At 34.3% G+C, this 18,838-nt stretch overlaps 2 long non-coding RNA genes across 3 annotated transcripts in view; one reads left to right on the forward strand and one right to left on the reverse strand.

The window, feature by feature from the left end:
• The first annotated feature begins 2,184 nt into the window (after positions 1-2,184).
• On the forward strand, positions 2,185-7,156 carry LOC149800434 (uncharacterized). The gene is made up of 2 exons (XR_016421381.1): positions 2,185-2,353; positions 5,210-7,156. It is a non-coding gene; the product is annotated as an uncharacterized LOC149800434 (long non-coding RNA).
• Positions 7,157-13,032: 5,876 nt separating this feature from the next.
• LOC149800435 (uncharacterized) overlaps positions 13,033-18,838 on the reverse strand; it is a 48,464-nt gene continuing 42,658 nt past the window's right edge. For both annotated transcript variants that reach the window (XR_016421383.1, XR_016421382.1), the window contains one exon: positions 13,033-18,796. This is a non-coding gene — a long non-coding RNA (uncharacterized LOC149800435). The remainder of the gene's footprint in view (positions 18,797-18,838) is intronic.

Raw genomic sequence — 18,838 nt, forward strand, 5'->3', positions numbered from 1 at the left:
TGTTCCGTCAACAATTGTGGGTGCCCTACAGGAAAGCGACAATATTTGCACACGTAGGGATACAGCGAACACACGTCCAAGTATTTAATTTCTTCTCCTTTCTCTTTGTCGGCTTGGTACAGCAAACAGGTGGCATTGGTCCTTCCTCCGTACAAACTATCCCTCGGGTTCAGCGGGTCCATGAACTGGTAACTTTCCACGAGGCGTTTAAGCTCGGGATTCTCTTTTTTCCATGTTCAATTCCCCTTGAGGCTAGAGTGACCCAAGACTTTTTCCCTATGTTCAATTTCCCTTGAGGCTAGAGTGACCCAAGACTTTTTCCCCATGTTCAATTCCCCTTGAGGCTAGAGTGACCCAAGATCCTTTCCCATGTTAAATTCCCCTTGAGGCTATATTGTCCCACGATTTTTCCCCATGTTAAATTTTCATTGAGGCTAAACGTTCCCAAGGGGTTCTGTAATACTAATTCCCATTGAGGCTAATGTATCCCCATTCACTACTGAGGAAGCAATAAAAAATACCATTAAGAGATGCTGTTAAAGAAAAGTTACAAGCGCAACCATAATCCCAAGTTGAATTCGCAGAAGGTGCAAAACAGTTATTTAAACCCGTCACAAAAATTATTGAAAGAGTTGCAACAGCTACTGAAGGTCTTCTTCCATCAATCAAACAAACCTCTGAACAAACTGAAAAAATAGCAGCGAGAACTAAGAAAACAAAAAAGATTTTACGAGACCTTCCAACTGAAATAGCTGCCACACAACCGGTCGAAGAAGAAATATAACAAATATTTGATAGTATTGATAAAGTCTGCAAGGAAGTCGTGATGTAAGGAAACTTATTACACCAGAATCAAAACCATGTCTAAAACCATCAACTAAATTTACCAAAGAGTGTACTTCACAACTTTATGAAAATCCTGATGTGATTGCCGCTCTCGGATATAAAGATCGTGATAAATTATTAGATCCAACCACCGCCGATATTTCAGAAGAAAAATGGACTCCTTTTATATTTCAAACAATCGAAAATACACAAAGAATCACTGGTCAATACAAGGAAAAATACAAACAATTTGTGAAAAGAGTTGAAGATATATAAAAAAAACATCCGTTACCGGGTGATATTTTATCATCAAAAAAAGAAATTAATTCGCTCCACTTGGTATTGGGGAGGAAGAATTTTACGATGAGCCTGACATTGGTGCTACTGGTAATGGTTATGGAATTGGTCTTCTTTGTCCCAACAATATTGTCAATGTCGAGCAACAGCTAGAAGTTCTCACAGGAGGAGCGCGGTCTGGTAATAATTATCCGGAAATAATTAATGAAGCAGCTCATATATGTCAGCGATTATTTCAAGGCGGTATCATGGATATTAATGCCTATCGGGAACACATTGATGAACTCGTTGATAACTACAGTGATTAGATAAATTGGAAATAAATAAGATGATCATACACAGTAACGGTCACCGCAGACCCGTGACGGTCAGAGCAGTAAACTAGCGATTACCTGTTTACAGAGTGTATTACCGAGATGGATTCGGCGATGTTGTTCAGGGATTATTTAGAAGGATGGCTCCCAAAGCAGCACCAATCGCAAAACAATTATCAATGAAAGCTATCGATGTTATTCGTGAAAAAGTTCCTGGTTCAGTTGCTAGTGCTGCTGGTAAAGCCTTCACGGCAATCAGAGACAGAATAGTAAGACTATTACACAGACGTTAGACTGTACAACCACAACAACCAGTAAAATTGCCATCCACTGACGTTATGTCCGCAGATATCAGTAAAATAATAAACCAAGCCGCAAATAAAAAAACTAGCAGCCTTGGTAAATCAGCATGAAGATGAAAAAATAAGCACCAGTTTTATTTCAGGGAGAGTAGTTTCCCGAAAGTCTAGGTGATGTTGATTTTTAAAAAAAATGAGCATTATAATAAAGATGTTCAAACGTATATCCGATACAGCATTTGACATGGACGAACCAGTCCAAGAAGATGAATCTGTACGTGATTATCAGTATTATTATTATGACGCACGTTTACCTAACGCACAAGGAAGAATTGAATTGCAGGTCAATGATACAAGTATCTACCCGCTGAGGCTTTTATTGAGGTAGAAGGTGAGCTTGTAACAGATGTTAATGCTCACACACCATATGGGGATAATGTCATAGTTGGTTTTGTTAATAATGGTATTATGGCGTGGAGTACTCCCAGTATTATTTTTAATTATTACAGAAGACCCACCCTGGCTCGTTTTTATTAGAAATTGAAGTAGTGATAGAGATGCAAAAGTCAGAGCCCCCAGTCAGCGATGCCGACAGTTAAATTACTGAATACACAAAAGGTGAAATCAAATAAACAACAAATTTAATGCCATTCAATTACAAATAGTCCTTCCTCAAATGAATTTCAACATTCAAAACCCTATCACTCGTCTTTCATTCGACCATGTGTCGGCCTATTTCATCATCTGAATTAGAGTAATAGATTTTCCTCCTGTCCTGTGTTTCTACTCAGCTGTAGTATTTCTTGACTGGTACCCAGTACCCCTTCAGTCCAACAAGTACGTCCTTCACACTTCCACTTCCTCTAACTCCGTTCTCTCCTTTTCGTGTCTCCCAGAGACTCTGGACCAACTGTACCAGGGTATTTCCCTTCTCTGTCTCCTACAGCTCCTCCGGTCCCTAAAAGCTTCCTGACCGAACACACACAAGGACATTAGTATATTCCTGTAGCTATCTAGTCTCACACTACTCAACAATCTATCATCAGATAAGCCATTACCTTCTTTGGTCACGCATTCGTGCACATCGAAATACCCATACTTTTGGGTATGGTATACACGGTATCATCTGCTTATCATGCATATATCAAGAGATTTCATCACATTGGTATGTATAGATTCTCAATCTTATTATACAGAACAATATCACATAATCAGACGCATTTCTGTACATTGCACTTCTACAAAGTGTACACAGATATCCACATATCCAGGCGCTGATATATCCTTACACATTATACTCCTACAAAGTATACACAACGAGTCAAATACCCCTATTAACTAATGTTGCACACTGCAACCATTATACAAAGTTCTAATTCAATTCAACATTTGCAAATCTATAATATCACATGAATAAATGCACGAGGTTACTACGAATCAACCAAATAGCCAATTACAATATTATTTACTTACGTAAATATTGCTCATATCACAAAATATGCATGTAGATCAAACAATGCAAATGATTCCAACCCTACATATGGTAATTCTACGTATTAACGATTCTAGTAATGAAGTATACATACTGCACATACTTAAAGTACAACTCTCTTGCCATAATAGGTTATGACAATCGAGCAAATACGTCATTGACCTTTCTGAAGCTCCTTTGTAATTCCCACAATAACAATGTTTCCCGCCAATTTCGAATGACGTTGGAGTAGCTTATGTGTTTGTGATTTGGATTTTTAACGTAGCGTTTAACAATTTTCCAGTCATATCGCTACGATGTCTGCAGTGTGGCAGTTTATAGTGATGTCTAGCACTGGGGCATCATGCCGCAGACATGTGACATGTCACATTATCCTCACACCGGGCCGACCAGTCCTAACACTAACCTCTTAATGCTGAGGCAGCTGTTAGTACCATCTTTGTAAGTCTTTGGTATGACTTGGCCTGGAATCGAACCCACGACCTTCCGCATCCGAGGCGGACGCTCTAACCGCTAGGCCATGGGGTAACTTATAACTTCCTTGTGTAATTCCCGCAAGATGGTTTAGCGACTACTGACGTTTAGTTGCAAGACACTAGATTTAAACTTGCTATTCCAATTGCTCAATTCCGAGTTGATGTCAATTCACTCATGGTCTACATAATTAGCAGACGTTGCCCCCTCCCTGGCAGTCTGTCAATGGTGGATTTACGACCACCACTTGATATTCCTTTGAGCCAAAACCGACAATTCATGCCACTTACCTGTGAATCGCACGCAGCAGAATAAGGCGCCAGTAACAAGTTCATACGGCCATGTTATATACAATTGGCTTCCCATCCGTCTTTTTTATGTCAGCTTACACTTGCAACATTTATGAAGCGATTAATTAGCCTCAGGGTGTCGCATATACGAGTTGCAATCTGGCTATTGTTCCTTACTTATAACGTGTCAAATAGTTTACTTTAAAAAATTATTTATTGGAATTACAAACGTTCTCATCAAACTTTTTAACAAAGACGTTCTATCTGGCAAGTGTTGAATAAATAAGTATGCACCTGCTATTTTGTATATTGTCCTCATGTCTTTTGTCCCTAACTGAGCGTCGCCATTTTGCCTACCTGACTATTCTCATGTTTTTAACTTGGTTATTATTTGTTTACTGACATTTGAGCTCAGGTTTTAGCCTTATTTACAAACTTAGAATGTTTTTGAGGTGACATTGTGACCCACACCTTGTGTTTTAGGATTTGAAAACATTATTCTTTCCTATCTTAAGATCAATCAGATATTACTTGATAGGTGTCGTTTATTGTTTCAAAAATATTTATTGGAATTACAAAGTGTTCATCAACGTTTTGGACTAAAACACTATTTTTGGGATTATTGTGGATTCATTCAAAGATATTCTGGATTATATTATTGTGATACATCATGATTGTTGGTACATCAACCTATTCAAGACTGTTGGTACATTAGCACGTGCATATCTAGACTTCATTGTGAGCACTCTATACTGTTGGACGTGTAATAGAACGTTTACTATTATTTGAGGATTAATTCACAATACTTCAAGTTTCTTTCAAATTCCACCTTGTTACTTAGAGGAATAAATATATTTGTTGCTTATACTATACTTGTTGGTAACAATTCGTGCTGTTACTTAGTTTAAGACCATATAGCCGTAACAACCCAATATTAGGTTTGTAGAAACAAGTCGTTTTCACTTATTAGACAGTGGAAAACATATCTACTTGAAGAACAGATATTGACTATTTAACTATTCTTGATAATATACGTTTCACACAACGAAATGTGCAGTCACATTTGTTCCACAAATAACATATATGGATTTAAAACAAAAAAGCTCAAACAAATTAATAAGATTTAATTTTTCTTTAAAACGTATTATTCACACTTTCTTCAAAATTTTCTGATGAGATCCTCCGTTCTTCTTGACGTTCTGTTTTTGTTTCTTTTAGGAATCAAGCTCTAGGACAGCACACCTGCTATAGTGGTAACGCTAGCTGCAAGAAGATCCGATATTTCCCCAGGAGTTAGCCAGACCATTTGTACAGATACAGACGTATCCAAATCAACTATATTTGAATTGTGTACATTAAGATATGATAGGTGTCCCTTCTCAAACTATATGCAAGAAACCAGTGCATGAGTGATGATCAGTATGTATTTGCATATCTTCGTCCACTTTGTTTTACTTCCGTATCCACAGTTAGCACAGTAAAATATAAGAGAAGAAAATACTCGAGGTACATGTTGTTTCAGTTCATTTGGAGATTTTACGATGGAGTACGCTACCAGTTGTTCACATTGTAATCGATTGCACCAGATACTAACACTCCATTGTTTACTGATTCTGGCCTATGATGCACTGGCACGTTAGAGGGATAGAAAGCGTGAAGTTGTGTCATATTCTCATTTTTCTACTATATGTCATCGTACGATAAATTTTCACCCTACCCGATCTCCCCACCCCCACTCCACTCGGCAGAGAAAACTGCTAACTATTGACCGGAGTTGTAGTTTTCTTTGTTTGTTTATACATTTCCAGCCACAAAAATGGCTTGAGAAAAACAACTCCTGCTTTTATCTGAAGCAAAGAGAATTATGTCCATCACGTTAGTTGAAGAAAAATGTTTTCAGATAAAAGAAAAAAGTTTCTCACCCATGCGACAGAGAAATCTAGCTGTTTTGCTAACCTTACTTTTCTTATCTCAGTCTAGTCATCTCAGATCAGTCGTCTCAGTCAATGTGTCCACGCTCTCAGAACTACTTTTAAAACAAAGAAACCCTTGTTGTCTTCAGCTGTGCCTGAAGTAGTTGTACTAAAATCAAACAACATCAACAACATCAATAAATATATAACAAAAACATAGTAAATTGAGGTAAATCCATCTTTGAGAACACACCATACAAAAACAATTCGAGAGAGACAAAGACAAGCGCATACGATGTCGAGCTTTTTGGTATTATGCTTGTTCGTTCCACACAGCATGGTCAATTTTACCTATATGCAGGCCTAGCTCAATACATTTGTAAATCAGCTTTATTAAATGTAGCTAAAGCTACCTAACCAGTTTTAAATACTTCGTGTGAAACAAATTATATACTGTTAGCTACATTTAATGACGCTGACCTGAAAATAACTGTGCTACAGATAGGATAAAATTCTCAGTGATGTGTGAAATGAATAATATAACAGAAAACACTTATCCATGCATATATAATATAGACCTATCCACTTCGTAGCCTCTCTACTCTCTTAACAACTACGGAAAACGTAGAAACAGCCAGAAAAGTGTTATGTAAAACATGCTTTTTCTAATTTTGTTAAGCATCTCCACTGTACCCCGGTTGAATCAAAAATATACCTACAATATTTAATGACAAATAGTACACTTACCAGCCAGAAGGAATAATTTATTCGTCAGCACATTAATCCATAAGCAAATTTCACTGTAGAACTTGCCATATTTCCAGGACAGAAAAATAAATGTTCAAAGAATCCGTGAAGTTGAAAGTTTAGCACATGGTTATCCGCTAGAGTACATTTTTTGAGGGTCTAATTTACACGAGGGTAATTTTACAATCAATATTAAGAACAACACAAGTATGTCACACACAGTTTCACCTCCTCCAACGAAAAGAATAGTTATATTCGGTAGTGACACAGAACCCTAATTACCCATGAATAATCTAAAGAAAGATGTTACTCTTCGTTACAGCTTGTACTAAGTATAACTACAGTATTGCTGAGTAGCCAATATTGTTTTATTATTTAGAGTATAACTTTTCAAAATTGGAACTGATGAAAATAAAACATTTTCTTGTAATAAATATTAATTATTGTTTGTCAACTTCATATAACATCCATAGATTCAATGTGATAATACATCATTATTATGCAACGTTTTATGTTGTTATTTTTCTTTGCTCACTCGAATAAACTGTGTACCTCGGACGCAACGGCTACACCACAGCCCTCATTAACATTTTTATATTCATGCGCCGCATGTAAACATTGCACGTGAACACTAGTGCAGAATTCTTTTTACTTTAATGGAAAATATTGGATGAGAAAAATAATCTACGTTTAGGTTTGGATCGAAGCAAGGAAATCCCAGTCGCGGGTTTATATTATATGTCTCGCTACTCGGGCAAGCCTCATGGGGAGACAAATAATATAAACCCTTGACTGAGAGTTCCTTGTCTCGGTCCAAACCTCAACATAGATTCTATATATCCTGGCCGGAAAGAAAATATCAGCCACCCAAGATTAAATGGCCGGTACCCTTATGATCTTTACAGACAGATTTCTGCGGAAAAAGTCTTTAAATATTTTGATATCGCCTGGAAAATATACGTTCAGGAATAACTCGCACGGACGTAGTGACAAGAGCAAGTCCACTATCTGTTACGATTCTGGTATTTTCAGTACTAAAAGTGTTAAAGTTTATGATAACAAATTTACAAACATGAGATGTATGAATTTGATATTTGGATTAACTGAATAATGGACGAATGGAAGGAATGGTTATATGGGTTATTGATTCATATATTCTTTGTTTGATTACTTGATGGTGATATCGATAATGATAAAAGTAACGATTAAGGCAGCTATAGAAAATCTACTGACGTTCACTGATACAACTGACTAGTTTCACTATTAGTGTTAGTTAATAATATTACTACTTCACTAAAATATTATTATTATTAGTATTGCTGCTAATGTTGTTGTTGTTGCTACTGCTGGTTTTATTATATAATATACTTTGAAATTTTTAGTAATCACTTTTTCCATCCAACCATCTCTCCTCTATGTCCCAATATAATGTAGGACGCAAGAAGAAATGAAAATATTTAAACCAATAGATGTTTGGGGATCAAGAAAAAAGCTTCTTGTGACCACACACTTTGATTTACATATGTTATCTGTTGATATAACATATTGTCGTGTAATATTAATAATTTCGAAGCGAACTGGTTATTTACACATTTTGTTTGATTTAGATGGGCCTAGGGATCATAGTGTTATGTTCTCTGACATCTGTTTTCTTTTGTATTCCAAATACGATACGGTATTGACCAACACATTCAGATTGCAACAGTTTCAAGTACAATAGATATTTTAACAGGAAAAGTAAACAATGTCTTTTGGAATTAGAAAAAATATTAATGGCTAGTTTAACAAGACAATCATGAAAAAACTCCCTCCTTTCATTATCCGCTAGTATATCCACAATTAATTCGAAACACTATGCATAAATTGGTAAAATCCATTCATATGGTCACATTGCATAATTACAGGTCAATTACCTTCCTAAAAGCAGATCAATGTAGAGAGAAATGCATAACAAGTTTTACCTCGTACGGAAAGTTTAAGTTTATTATTGCAAGCTTTTATCAGCATAATATTAAGGTACAAGTTCAAAGGTTATTTCCTAATTTATCGCATCTACTCTAGAGGCTAGTTGTAGACATAGTTTCAGGGAAGCCTTGCCTGAAATTCCTGAAAAACTCTTAAAAGTAGCAGATTGCAGCAGCGTCAGCAGTAATAGCGGCAGTAGTAGCTGCAAGATAATAGTAGCAAAAAACAAAAAAAAAAGTAGTCGTAATTCAAATTTAGATTTAGCCATCATCATCGTCGTTGTAATAATAACAGTAGACATAAATTCGTTCTGTTTCACACCTACTTCTGTACACAAGTTGTTTTGAGGGAGGGTGATTAACGTTTATAAATTTATCGTAATAATCTGTTACCGAACTTGTGCAAGTCTTCATAATTAAAGTCACTTAGAAAGTTGCATGCATTCTGGAGTTAAAAAATGTCAACATAAAACAATCTGCCAGTTCCAGTATAAATGGCAACTTACTATATTAGAAACCTCATATTTAGCTACGCAGGCCTTATAAAATCACACCCTCCGATGGATCTCTTCCCTAAGCAACAGATCCAGGTGGGATAGTTTATCCCATTGCCAAGCCTTGGACAAGAGCCATGGTGTTTGCAACACCGACTTCTGCATTGTCATGCTAGTCGTTATCAGCTTAAATATCGATAAGACTGCGCAAAGGTGCAAGTTATATATGACAATGATGATTATATTAGTCTCTAATACAAGCAAAACGGTCAACAGAAGGACAAGAAATTGTAAACATTTTCTGCAGCCTTCACACAATCAAAATTGGTAGTCGAATGGTTATAATGAAGCAATAGGTCCGAATTATTGAATTTCCCAGCCAGCTCAAATTCAGGTAAATTATCGCAATGATTTAATCGGTAATATTGATACATTCGTCAAAATGGTGAAGGGAACGACAGAGGTTTGATAAACATTTCAATCAGATTTAATTCCAGAGATGCTATAAACCCCACGGAAATAATTGGAAAAGGAAAGGATGAATTTACAGATGATAAATCAGAATGAGGGGCCTAAATCCGTCCGTCGTTGTTCGATGTTTCCAACATCGCTACGAGACAGCTTTAGTCATAACACACCTGACACATCTCAGATAGGTGGAACTAAGTCTTCTACAACATGGAGAGAGAGAGAGAGAGAGAGAGAGAGAGAGAGAGGGGATGGAGGGAAGCGCTTTTGTTTCTAGTCATGTTCTCGTCCCATTGTCTCCTGTTACAGTAGAAAACAGGGCTGCAACTGATACACTTAATTATCTCATATCTGATGTAAACGCATCCAAATTCCAACTCTGTGCATTAAGTACTGCTGACGTAGAGAGAACTTCGAAATCTCATGCAACTGTCGGCTCAGCTGCCGTACGCTTCTGCTACTTTGCTGGTACAACATTACAGAGTGCTTCATTATTGGCCGCTGTCAAAGCTCTAAAGACTCGAATTATACATTAGTTAGGAATTAAATCAGGACTATAATAAACATCTTGAACCCCAGTGGTTTTGAAGAGTTGGTTAATCATTAGAACTTCATAGTGGAGGCAACCAGTTTAATTCATACGTGGACATATATAAACCTAAAACTAGGAATATAAATTACAATAAGTATGACGATGAGAACTAACATTAAGTTCTCTTGGGTTGCTTTATTGCTGTTTCGAGTAGTAAGTTTAAACAACCCAGAAATGGGTCATTGCCAAAACAAAAGTAAAGCCCATTAAACCTGTTCAGTTGACAGATGTGGAATCGCAAGACATGTTATATGAAACCTATTTGGACTATTGGAAAATATACAAACTAAGTAAATTGGTTTTTATGGTGTCAGAATTTGATTTGTACTTTAAAACCTGGCAAGTAGGCTAAAAAGAAGTTGCATTTCTGTACTAGAAAACATTTCACATCCATATTTACCCTATCGATGAAGGCAATAACCAAATTCTGGGACTGTAAATGCATCCTAGTAATCAGTTATTTCCATACATATTCTAGGTTTATATTCCATGGAAACGTCATTGAGATAAACAACTCATGGTCACATGGCTCAGTTATATGATATGTTCTCCTAATATTCTGCTAACTGTCCGGTTATGTTTGGTGAATGAATTTACTATATCTATCTTGTAGACACATGGTGTCAATATCCTGAAGTAAAGATGGTGGAACTTCATTTTTATCTTCTTCTGGTGAGCATGGCGATTTCTTTAAATATGCCAATGTTCATTTGATTAGAATAACGCTTCTTGAACAATATAAAATTTTAGATGGTTCTTCTCGTCATATTCGATTCATCTTAATTTATTTAAATGTTTACAATGCTGCTCAATATTAAACGCTTTAAAACTTTATGCAAAGATCATATAATAAGAATATTATCTTCCCTGATTTTGCATTATTCATGCCGAAATCATTGTAGATCAGGGAATCAATATCTAGGTCATAACACTAATAACATAATATACATATAGAATATATATAGCAGATAAAATGCATTAAAATGATGCAAAATACTTAAAGTTAGAGGAAATAAGAAGTTTATTCTTTTCAATTATCAACGTTTTAAAGCGTCCGTATGACGACGGTTTTTGAAAGCTATCACAGTGATGAGAGCATCTTTAAATTACGACAAAAAACCAAAGCAGTAATTTTGATATTTTCAGTGCTGTATATAGCTTATCTTTGCTTTGAAAATACATGAAATAATAATATTGTCCAGTTTATGTTTAAACATTGGAACATGCTGTTAATGGGGTCTAAAAGAAGCTAGTTCATTTCTAGACAGAGATAAGAAAATAATGTTGTACACACTTTGCGAGTTTAGCTTGAATCCGTTGTTTCCCCTATTTCTAGCGACACCAATAAACATTGCCAAATAAAGGGTTCGTAGACGAGCTATTACCAGAATAATCTTTCTTCGAATCAGATTGATAACCAAGAGCCATTACCAGGTTTCAATTTCACGCTTTTATTCGATTTGTTTTTTGTTTTATTTTTCTTATGTCTAAATAGCCTTAATTATCAGTAAATCAAAGACACTGAATTGTGTCACATTCAGCAACATAAACAACATTAATTATCAATACGTAATTCAAAGACATTGAATTGTATCACATTCCACAAACCAAACAACATTAATTAGCATTACGTAATTCAAAGACATTGAATTGTATCAAATTCCACAAACCAAACAAAATTAATTAGCAATACGTAATTCAAAGACATTGAATTGTATCACATTCCACAAACCAAAACAACATTAATTCTCAGTACGTAATTCAAAAACATTGCATTGTATTGTATCACATTCCACAAACCAAACAACATTAATTATCAAAACGGAATTCAAAGCCATTACATTATACCACTTTCCACAAACCAAACAACATGTAAAAAACACCTAACACACGTAATTATTCTATCTCTAATTAGTAATCGCTGATACTTGAGAACAACTTAAGAATTCCTTATAGTAAAAAACATTAACAACGACCATTATTACAAACTAATTCATGCTAGCATAAAGTTGAGCAATTACAGATCAATTTGAATGATGCCAGTATGTAATAAAAGGCTGATTGCTCTGTTTAAGAAATGTTCCCAGCTGTTATTTTCCATATTGAAGTAATCATTAATCACGAATAAATCTCTGAACGGAGTCGTAAATAACGGCATATACACTGCATTTTTTCCAGCATACAACATGCTAGACTAAAGAGTCCAATTTACCTCATATAACTGCTCCAATGTATATATTAAAATTGTCATATATAAGGTTGATAATGGAATAATAATTGCTATATATCATTTGAACATACACATATATAGTTACGTTTACGTGCAATATAATGGGAAACAATATTATGACTGATAAGGCTTCAAGTCTAAATACTTCCATCTTTTAAGAACAGCTTTCACTATTTTGTATAATAAACTTTGAGTAGAAAATTAAAAATGATCGTGTTTTCAGAATGAAGGCAATTGTTGACATGTTTCAAATGAAGGCGTTCGATCATGGAACTGCTTAAAATATTTTATTACTTCAGATTGATCGAAACAATCAACAACTAAACTAGGTAAAAGATAAGATTTCTTTCCCTCTTAAGTTTCAATCAAACACTTGTATTACGATGATTTTTTTTTTCACCGACTTAATATGTTATCATGATATAAGTTGAGTTTGTTGATTGTTCCTAAGGGTTCAGATTTCACGATTACTCACAAACAAATGTTTTGACGGTAAACGGTTGGATCGAAAGAGAGAAAAAAAGCCCACTTTATTCCTTTAGGGAGGTGATATTCCTTTGCAATGTACAATTTACTTCCCTTGGGTGCAAGTAGTCACCAGGTTCGAACTGTTAAGGATGAGACAAGTCTGTATACAGGTAGGTCTTGTTTTATTAATTAAACAACACTCTTTATAGAAAATTACACACATACTATTTTAAAATCTGGATATTAAAGTACACTTAAAATTAGGATATTGAATCATGGATTACCAACTTCTTACAACTCGAAAATATCACGTAAATGATGAAATGTGGAATGAGGCAAGCGTATCGAGTATATACTACAACTTTAGCAAGAAAACAATATTTCTAAACAATGCTGAAGCCGTTTTATAGGAAACACACACATTTGAATGTTGGACCATAAATGCCTAAATATCATGGTTTGAAAATATTTCATTTCTAAATTTAATTAATATACAGCATTAAGTTGGCAGCGAAATTGTTTCCAATAATAATTTATAATAATCAACATAAAAAGATCTCATAATGCTTAAACTAATACAGGAAACATTATATTTTACAATTCAAATAGAATTAATACAGTTTGTTTGAAAGGAAAACTAAACAAATTGTACAATATAATAAGAAACTGTAACAAGGTTCTATAGATAAGAGGTGAAATCTGGTATACTGTTTGAAAATTGAAATAAGTTTCTCAATTTTTTCAAACAACAGATTATTGTTGTGTGACACGTGAAGAAATATCTAAAAGCATAGACAAGAAGGAGCTTTAAAGTGTAACAAAAGTCTTTCTTGCAAGTTAGGAAGATGTGAAGTGATTAGGATTTTTAACGTAGCTTTAACAATGTTTCAGTCATATCGCTGAAATGTGGCAGTTTATACTGATGTCTAGCACTGTGACATCATGCCGCAGACATGTAGCATGATGTCCCACCCAGTCACATTATCCTGACACCAGGCCGACCAGTCCTAACACAAACCTTTTAATGCTGAGCGCCAAGCGAGGCAGCTGTTAGTACCATTTTTGTAAGTCTTTGGTATGACTCGGTGGGGGATCGAACCCACGACCTCCCGCATCCGAGGCGGACGCTCTAACCACCAGGCCACCGGAGCGGTCGCATGTTAGGAAGAGACAGCATTCTGAACCTGTGCAGATACTGTCTTGCTTCCCTACGCATTTGTGCGCCTACTTACACAGAACCTGACGTTTGTAATGCATTCACGTTTTCAGTAAAAAGATTATTGCATAACGCATTCCCTGTACATAAACGGTAAGCTGGAACGGCGAAGTTCATGTAACCTACCATAAGGGCTCGTGGACATCCCAACACTGATACACGTTTTAACTTCCTGGCATAAGTCGAATTTGCCAAGATAAGCGAAAATGAGTTCTTTTCAATAACTCCCTCTATGTAGCATATTAATGTATAATGTATAATATTTAAAGGTTTAGTGTAATACATGTCTGTAATTTTAAAAATTATCATAGCTCTTAGCATTTAACTACTATTTATCATTCCTATCTTTGTTTCAAAATGATAAAATGTGACTCGTAACATGTCCTAGTATATATATATATATATATATATATATATATATATATATATATATATATATATATATATATATATCGGTGTATGTGAGCGAAAATGTATATTTAAGAAGAATATGTTTTCTTACATGATAGACCCAGTTGAAATATTTTACTTTAGTTTATACATACTTTGGTTAGAAAGAAAAAAAGCATTGTTGATTATACATAAATTCATACAACTTAGAAATAACTCTCCCATACATTGTGGATATAAATGTGTACATTAAAGTATTATATTAATTCATGGCATACCAACTTGATACAGTTCTAAAATTTATGTTTTTCAAAATACGACTAAGTGATAAAGCATGGAATGAGCAAAAGGTATTCTAGATATATTCAAATGTTATTAAGAAATCAATATTTCTAAAAGATGATGAGACAGTTTTGTAGGAAACAATGTATAATTTATTTTGTTTCTTAAATTAATTCATATAAACCATGATGCTGGCAGTGAAATCGTTACCAACAATAATTTGTAACATCAAACACATGAGTTCTTCATAAAAGTTACAATAATGCACAAAACATTATATTTTCCAATTCACCCCATGGAATAAAAATGAATAAAGGTTGCTTTAAAGAGACAAATAAAACAATTCCTGAATAAATTGTAAGAAGGATCTATAGATAAGAGATGAAATCTTGTACCCTGTCAGATTTTTTTTTAAAAATCAGTTTTGTGAAACACTTAATTACTGATTTGTAGCACGAGAAGAAACAACTTAAAAATGCAAAAGTAAGAGCTTTAAATATAATAAAATTAAGTAAGTGTTTGTTAAATGCAAGGAATAGACAGAATTCTAAACGTGTACACCTCACGACATCTAACTTAGAGTTCGTGATCATATAATACTTATACACTTTTTAACATACATACATACATACATACATACATACATACATACATGTATATGGGTGGGCGAATAAATGTATTTTTAATAAGAATACATTTAGTCACACCAAAGACCCATTCAGAATGGTTTGGCTATGTTTAAACATACTTTACTACAAAGAGAAAAGGGCTTTGTGAATAGGACATAAGTCCTTATAACTTATAAACATGTCTCTCATGCAAAGAACGTATAACACATGTCTAACGGATGCCTTGCGTACTTAAAAATATGTATAAACACAAGACAAAGTACAAAGAAATTAAGTAAGCAAACAAACATGTCTAACGGATGTCTTGCTTACTTAAAAATATGTATAAAGACAAGACAAAGTACAAAGAAATTAAGTAGAAAAGTGCAAGATAGCAAGGTAACAAGACTATGGAGTTTCAAAACGTGAAGATGAGGATTAAGTATCTCTAGTATCAAATGTATTTTGAACACATTAATACAAAATCTGCGTTAAAATGATTTTACTAAAAATGCACTTGTCTAATTATTATATCCATTGCAAAAATTAAACTTGTTCGTTGCTTTCATTATCATTTCCACATTTCGAAACTGGTGTATTAGGCAATTGTAGTTTATAAAGATGTGCTTTTTAAATAAAGCATTTGTTTCACACTTTCGCAAATAAAATGAACAATTTTGGTGGCCTTTACCACGGTGTATAAAGGTATTATTTTATGGTAAAAGATACTTTAAATTTTATTAATGCTGTGCTATTTCGTTTATCCGGTGGCAATACAGTTAGTGCATCGTAATATAATAACATTAATTGTTGATTAGAAAATTTACATTTTTTGCTAATATCATGATCTAGGCATACAAGTGATCGTGCAAGATCATAATCGTCCTTGTTTACATAACCTGATTTGTATGATGTGTTAAGCAACTCTAAGCTGATTACAATAGACACAGACCAATCTGAGCTCTTTTTTCAGGCTTTCATCTCTTTCATTCCGCTGAACAATAAGCGCAAATTGTGAATATATTATTTTACCGAGATAATAACTATATAATGCATAGTGTTAAATGCCATCTTATGCAAACAATGAGACTGGTACAAGTATATACTTAAATTTATTGTGCAAAAGGTTACAAGAAATTCGCAAAATGACTTTTCTGCACAGGAATCGCTTTTGTTAATTCTAATTAATTTCAGGCACTGCCTGGTATGATGCTTAAAAAATATGCAGCTCCAAGATTTTGAGAGGTAGTTAACGTTCTCGTTTGTTTGCAAAACATTGGTTATCCAGTATAACCAGTCTCATTGTTTGCATTGATGACGTATCAGCACTACAGCGACAACAGTCAATTCAAGAAAAAAGATATTCGTTTACATGCATTGATGAAGAAAAAGGGTCTAAGCTAGGCAATTCGGCAAATTGATCATACAACAACTCGCAACATGATTCGCTACGATGTAATTAGAATTAGAGTACTACCACAAACGATAACATTAAAAAAGAGAGAAACAAAGAAACAATGTACATATTCCTGAATATCTTACGTAGTGCCCAATAAAACCGATTTTCATTTTGCATTCATCTAATTTATTATGCTTAATTGTCCTCGTACACAAATTTTATATGTTCTTTTCCGTGAATATACTGTATGTGCTGTTGTTTGTTATAGAGACTGGTAGTTTTTATATTTTGCTTGTTTCTTAAATTTCCCTGCGATTTTATTGCGATGAGAATCTGCTAAATATGTTTTCTAACGTAAATGTGCCAGTCAACGAAGAGTATGATAATGATGATGATTATTATTATCTTGTAACATGTCAAGGCAATGGCATCAACGGCAGTACACACACATTACGAAGAGATACACTCATATTAATATAAATTCAAGGACATTAATTTAGGTTTTCAATTCTCACCAAATATTGGTAATCGAGATGCTGTTTTCAGGGTGAGTGAGTGGGTGTGAATTAACTTCATTGTGATAGGACTATACGCAACCTCTGGGCTAGTATTAAATATTGATTGGCTGTTCTTGGACAGATTGTTTCATGAAAAATAATACAAATAAAGATTGAGGTCGGGACATTTTAAAGCAACGGATGCTTGATCAACCAGCCAAAACGTCGTTCCTTAACTACATGAACGGTCACTTACAATGACACATAGCATCAATCCATTTAATTTCGTAGCCCCTTCTTCAAAGATGAATATATTGAAAGCTTATGTCTTTATAGATTGTAACATTTTCATTCCAGAACGAAACTCAACAATATTCGTCACAATTTTGCTCCTGGATAATCCAAGCACTTGTCTTAACCTCGTTATCGACATAATGACCATGGGTCATACAGATATATGAACAAATTCTAAGAGGTGTCTACAGCTCCTACGCTTTGCGGTCTGATACACGGTTAGTAAGCAATGAGGGTATGAGTGACAAATTTCTTGTATCCTTTTGTTAGAAATAGAGCATTTGATTCATTAATTTTCATCGCCAAAATTAATCAATCAGATGACGGTATTTTCTCCAGTAAGTATAGGAAATACATTGGGATAAAACAATAAAAGTTTGTCAATAGTTGCATTTTTTCTCTAAATTTTCAATGTATAAAGATAAAAGAGTATTGTTTGTGTAAAATCTTAAGCGAATGAGTCTTTTTTTCTTCAGAAAAACAAACAAAAACAATTATCGATATAACCAAGATGTTTCATATCCCATGTCTGTTTAAAACTTGTCAGAGCAAAAACTCATCCCTTTAACTTAAATAGCACCATTAATTAAGAACGTGTGAGATATAAAATCTAAAAAGCAATTAGTATAATAATGTGACTTAATTTGTGTTTGTTTTTTTTAAAAGAATTTTTCAGAAATAATTATATGACCTCACCTTACAAATCATATTTTTCATACACATTTAACCGACGAAGCACACATCGTACCTTTCATAAACAGTATTCAACAAATATATTACATAATATTTGACAAAGTAAATGATTAAAATTCAAATATAAGTTATTATGTTCTTCAAAAGAAAGAATAGATGGAAAATCAATTTTGTTTGTGCTTTTTTTATCAAGAGACCATAGCTCGTACCTTCCATTGGGAACAATTCTTATAATACATTTACTAATTTGTTGTTCACTGTAAAGTGTGTTTTCTACAAATAGCCATTATTTAAAAAAAAAAACTACATATCCACTAGGAGACCGATGTTCGGCCTACAGGTGAATGCAAACTGATAACCATTTATTCACTATTTTCTCCGGTACTACTAGTCTGAATTTGTGAATTGGCATAAAGAATGTGCAAGCAAGTGTTGAGTGTTAGTCTCTTTCAATGAATAAACTCGGTCCATTTTAGGTGAATTGCCCTCATTTCTTCTTCATACATCATCTTCTTCAGAGTGCTTTTGACCTGCTGCATCTTGGCTTTCGCTGTAAGAAATTGCATATTGCTAAGTTCATATTTCTCTTTAC

The sequence above is a fragment of the Sinohyriopsis cumingii genome, chromosome 5 (genome assembly GCF_028554795.1).
Source record: "Sinohyriopsis cumingii isolate HCF-2022 chromosome 5, ASM2855479v2, whole genome shotgun sequence".
Taxonomy (NCBI): Eukaryota; Metazoa; Mollusca; class Bivalvia; order Unionida; family Unionidae; genus Sinohyriopsis; species Sinohyriopsis cumingii.